Raw genomic sequence first — 6,194 nt, 5'->3', positions numbered from 1 at the left:
TTTTGGTAAGTTAATCAATTTAGCCTTTAAATTGCACTATTCATTGAAAGTATATGCTTGTCCTTTTTCTTCTCCTGGCAAGTTGACAGATGATTTCTAGGCTTGTTGCCTGAAACCTATGAACTTTCTATAGCCAGTACAAAAAGAACAGAAAGATCTAGATTAAAAAATGTTGCTATGGCAGTTCACCTAGGGGTAAGCTAGTAGTGTTTCAAAGTCAAGAGTTCATTTTCAACATGGTGTCTGTTTTTGAATGCTGAAATTAATGTATTCCAATGTGTCATTTTCTGTTTTTCTGAAACTGATGAGCATTAAAAAGTAAAAGTATTTTATCAGCTTTTTAATAAAGTTGCAAGTGAACACATGTTGGTGAACTGTCTGTTGCAATGAATTAGCATATGATATTTAATAGATTCCTATTAATATGTATATATTATATATATGTATATGAATATAATATAATTTATATTACCATTATTTTTTTTTCGTCCTTGCTCGTATTCTCCAATATTCATTAGTTTTTCAGTTTGTCATTTGCACAGAATCAGCCCAAAACTTTAATGACAAGTCTGAACAAAGTAACGCCATTCTGTTGTTTGTGGAAAGTCCTTTTATTTTTATCCGAAAGGAAACCCAACAATTGTCCTTTGCGTTTTGCATTGGTTCATAATCAAACATATTTAAGCTTGACACTAGTGCTTGCCCATTTCAGTTATACACTTTGTGTCTCTGTTTGAGGACCTAGTGCCTTTGCTGATGGTGGCATCTTCTACCCCCTGGATCTGATCTTTAGGCCACTTTGTACTTTGGGAAATTGTTTGATACTCAGTAGTCCAAAATGTATTTTATTTTAATAGTTTGACCAGCCTGTCTAGCTAAAATGTGTTTCTGTATACATTTCTTTCTCACAGAATTTTATTACAATATAAATATTATTACATCTCACAGGAAATGTTATACCATTATTAAACTTACTCCCGTACCATATATGTTCTGAAATAGACCAATTATATCATAGCCAAGCAATGTATGTGTAAGGTAAGATCAGATGTATCCTGTTGTACCAGTGGATAGCTCAGCCCATACACAAACTCTAAACGATCTTTAGCTGCGCTCGTTAGTTCTGCCTGTTGTTCAGGCTTCAGGCTTTCAGAGACACAGCGGCTGATTTTTTCAAGGTTTTCCTTTGCTGAATATATAGTCTACACAGCCTGATTCATGTAGACTTCATTCTACTGCCAGATCAAGATCTTTAGTAAAACTGTTTAAAAGTTCGTATGCTCTTTAATACGTTTGTCTGTTCATAAGCATAAATACGTTCAGCTGTATATACTTACTTTCTTTTTATCGCAAACAAATCGTAAAAAATCTCTTGTTCCGTATTTGTTTTGTCCACAGAGCGTGTGTATCAAGGCATCGTGTCTCCAACTTGGCAAATTTACAAAAGAAAGAAAAACTTTTAATAGAAGTCCGTGTAAAAAAAGATTACCTGGATTTGGAGCATTCATGTGGTCTGTTTTTTATTATCTATACTATGAACTTAAATACAATACATTCGATATGAACTATTCCTCTAGTCATACAGTATCATAAAGTAAACCAGTTATTGTCACAATTTACGGTTCTAATATATTTCCATTAGAAGTCTTTATAGCATTACTTCTTTACAAGTCTTTTTACAGTATTGCTGCAGTTGCAACCCGGCGCTGGAGTTTTTACCTTCAGTTATACAATAAAACATCTGATAAATAAAGCGGTCCATTTTCAAAACGTCATCAAGCGCCTGTAATACAGAGCGTCTCTCCAAATTAAAACTCTCAGGTGTATTCTACCGCAATAAATAAATAAAGTTACATTTACAAGTACAAATAGATTTACAGTTACATTCAAAATTTCCCCCGTTTTAAATAAGTTTTCAATTTAGGAATAAATATATTCAGATATTAATTATTGTCTGCTTTATAATTTTTTTGTTAGCGTTTTAAAGTGACACAACCTGTGGTATACCAGAATCTGTAAAAATCTGTTTATATTTGTAAGACATGGAGCCAAATGCCTTTTAAAGAGCACTGAAAATGTTTATTGTTTTATGTTATGCATGCTGCGCCAGAGCCACCTTTGTCTAGAACTGTAATCTTATTAAGTATGAAAAAAGATTTTATTAATTCTGAATTATTGTATTGGTCCCTCCACCTTATTCCAAACTTATGCAAAGACTTCTGAAAAAAAAAAAATAAAACTAAATATCAGTTGCATAATAATAATGCCTTAGCTACACAATGTGGGTCATGTGCCTGGTCGTGGTTGTGTTGGGATACAATTCCCGAGGCATTCTTTATAAATTACTGAGGGCGAAGATTCTGCGTGTGGTTTCCCGTTGTTGCTTACGAACCGGCTAAGTACTACCTAACATAAATCAATGCTTTTGTTCTGCAGTAGTGCAGAATTCTGTTTTCCTTTGCAGTCCGAACTGCATGCACTTTTCGTAACTTTATGCCGAACATGTTCAGCCATCAAAAGTACTGAGCTCTAACAAGGCTGACACTGACCTTTTTCTCACCTCTCTGGGATTTATTTTTGCTTTGCGTGAACGACCTGTTCTGAGACTGTTTGACCCCTTCAGTTCTGAATAATGGTTTTATCAGAGCTCAGAGAATGGCCAAGGTCTTTAGAATCCCTCTGCTTATTATCGTCTTTCCACAATGTTGTTGGAGATCTTTTTAAAGTTGTCAAAATTAAGTGATAAAAACATATTTAAAAAAGTTATCAAACTCAAACTTTTAAACTATTTAGAATCCAAATTATCTCCCAAATAAAGATTTTGCAATTGGCGTTGCTTCATTCCGACAATATTTTTTTCTTCTTACTTAAAAAAAAATATTTTTACACATAGTCATATTCAAGCAGTACAATATTTCTTTCGACCTTGAGAGCTGTGGAGTGGATTCTGAAAAAAGGAATGTAAAACATTGTTTTGTTTTAAATTCCAGCTATGAAGTAACACAAAGAGACAGAAATTATTATTTAAAATATTTCAGATCATTTCTCACACTGTACCCTGAGAAACTTTAACCAACCCATCTTCATTTCCCATTTTTAATTTGATTTGTGGGAAAGAAGAACACATTCTCTTCATGTGTTATAAAAGCACCGTTCTATTTCTTCTTAGAATCTCTAATTATCAATTAAAATAAACATTTGCTCATTATAATACTGAATAATGCTGTTTTATAGCAAGATTTCAGCATTGACAGAAACTTCGGGGAATGGCATGTGTTATTTTCTTTCGTCAGTGAGAAAGAAAAGGAGGGCGTGCTGCTTTTCACATACATAAAATAAGCAGATAAACCCAATTAAACATGCATAGGAGGACCACCTCAGTGTGATAAAGCCCCAGTACACAGTCTGCTGAAGGCAGATGCATTTGAATTGTCTTTGACAAATGCAAACAAAGCTAAGGTTAAACAAATCCACCACATTAATATGTATGTATGTATGCATACATATATATATATATATATATATATATATATATATATATATATATATATATATATATATATATATATATATATATATATATATATATATATATATATATATATATATATACATGTTCACCTACTACTATGACTACTGCAATCCTGATATCTGGATAAATTAGTAACCTGAATCAAGACAGAGAAATTACGGGACAGAAGTTGAACCAATGGAAACAGTCCAAAAGGTTGATGGACAATTTCTGTATTGATGTTATGAGATAAAATATCTCTAAATAATATTGTTGTTCAACAATTTCAAGCTAAGAAATAGTTATGTGATGACAACTTAAATTTGTTTTCTTAAAAAAATATGATTTGTATTTTCTACATGCAAAGAAATAAAAATATATATATATTTATTTTAAGATATGAAAAAAGACCCAGAATATTATGAGAACTGTTTTCTACCAACACCTATCATTGTGTTATGTAGGTATGAGTGTAGACCCAAATATAGTCCCTTATTGGCGACTTTTTTTAACAAAGCATTTCGCATTAGCAGTTATCACATGGCCTTTGCCACACTGGCAGAGGGCTATGAGAGTCTAACAAATCTTCACAAATGTTTTGTGTGCTCTGATGGCCTAAATAATATTTTTTGGTTTTGTGGGAATTTTGATTAATTAAGACAAATAACATAAATTACAGACCAGTCTTACAGACCAGTTTTATGTGTTTCTATATAGAAAGGCACGCCCCAGCCACATTATCTAAGAAAGTAATCACACACTGAGGGTTATGGGAGACGCAAGAATAAGGAGAAGTTAAACTGTTAAACTGCTTAACATTAAGTAATTTTGGTTTAACTGATGAACCATTTTATACACTGCGGTGTTTTGCCCATATAATGCAATCCTACATTAAACTGATTTGTATATGAAGAACTGCCAGTATAAGCATGAGAGAGAGGGATGCATGAGCAGCTGAAGCAATCAGCCCTCTCTTGACTGAGTGTGTGGGGTTGCTCGAGTCCTCCGTGGCTTTCTGACTGACAGCTCCATTCATTCCGTTCACAGTTTAATCTGTGTGGAGCGGCTGAATTGAATAATGAGCCATTTCAGCGCTGCGCAGATAAACACTGCTGAAAGTGGCAAAACTGTAATTATGGCACTGCGTTGGCCCTAATGGGGCTGCGATGTTAGATAAAGGGGTTTAATTTTGGTGATTGTGAATTACAGCAACTTTCCGTCACTGCTGCCGTGGAGCTGAGACCGCGCAACAATAAGCTCTGCCTGCATGTATTAGAACTAGTACAATACGGCACTGTAACGAACGTATTGCGGATAAAATACCATCATTTGTCACGCCAATTGAAGCCGACCAAACACTGCTTTATTCCTCTCAGAAATAAGGAAAACCCAATCTATTAAAACAGGACTGAATGATATTTCTACTGATGCAAACAGATGTTCATATTGTTGTATTTCTTCCAATAAATTGCAGGGGCCGAAATTTGCTGCTATAAATTCCTTGCAGAAGTAAAACAGATGCCACAGATTTTACACTCGTCGTGACGTTTTCTGTATACAGCACATATCCCAGTCACAGAACATTAATCTGGACAATCTCATTACTTACAATTTTCATTAATTGCACCTGGTCATGGCAGCTCAACAGGAAGCTCTACTGCGAGCAGTTGTGGGCAGTGCGTTGTTTAAGAAATTGCAATTTATATATATATAAAAACAAAATAATGATAAATTAATTTTATATTGTTCTCTCAAAAGCCTCATACCAAATGTAGTCTTACAGCTAACCACACAAGCACTGTATATAGCTAGACACTGTTAAAAATAAAGATGTTTCAAGCGTCTCTTTAAATTTCCAGAAAGAATAATTTTAGAAATTGAGATGTGTGCAGTGCCTTTACCTAATATATATTATTTTTTCACTCTTACAAATCTCTAACAAGTGGTTCTCTATAACATCGTTTAAATAACCTTTTTATCGTTAGAGCACCTTTCTTTTTATTTTTAATAAAACAATCCATATTACCCAACATCCTCTAGAGATATCTTGTCATTAATAATAATAACATTTAAGGTAGCACAATAAAATAAAGTTAGCAGCATTGTTATATGTTACAGTCTTCTCTGAGGGTGTGAGCAGTACAGATTACATTTGATGATTTTAGCTAATAGATCATTTAAAACTGCAATCTATTGACAGATAAACACAATATTATTGTAAAATACGATGCACAAAAGGTGCGAGACAATTGACACCAAAAACCTGAATGTTGCAATATTGCGTTGCAGCTAAAGAGCAAAGTGCAAATGGTGAATTAATTTAGCCGATGTCTGGACATGGTCATTTTTAGCTCATCTGCTATTGGCAATGTTATTAATATCAGCAGGCACATCCATGAAAAACAGTCTGGATACATCTGTGCCTATGTGTAAAATCTTGAAGATAGAAGAAAGACATTCTTCTACAGCTCAAAACGTGACGCCTGAAGCTGTTGCTGCTGCAGAGTTTGCTGGATTAAAACCCCAGCCCCTAATCCGGGTTTCCCCGCGAGTTGACACCTTTAATCTTCTGGACTCCTCCTCTTACTCCACTATTTCCACCAATCACCGGTCGCGCCCTCCACGCTGGAAGTGACGTAGGCTCTGACGGTCAATTTAAAACCGTATCCTGCCGCCAGGATTA

This window comes from Astyanax mexicanus, chromosome 8, assembly GCF_023375975.1.
Source record: "Astyanax mexicanus isolate ESR-SI-001 chromosome 8, AstMex3_surface, whole genome shotgun sequence".
Lineage (NCBI taxonomy): Eukaryota > Metazoa > Chordata > Actinopteri > Characiformes > Acestrorhamphidae > Astyanax > Astyanax mexicanus.
This window is presented reverse-complemented; position numbering follows the sequence as displayed.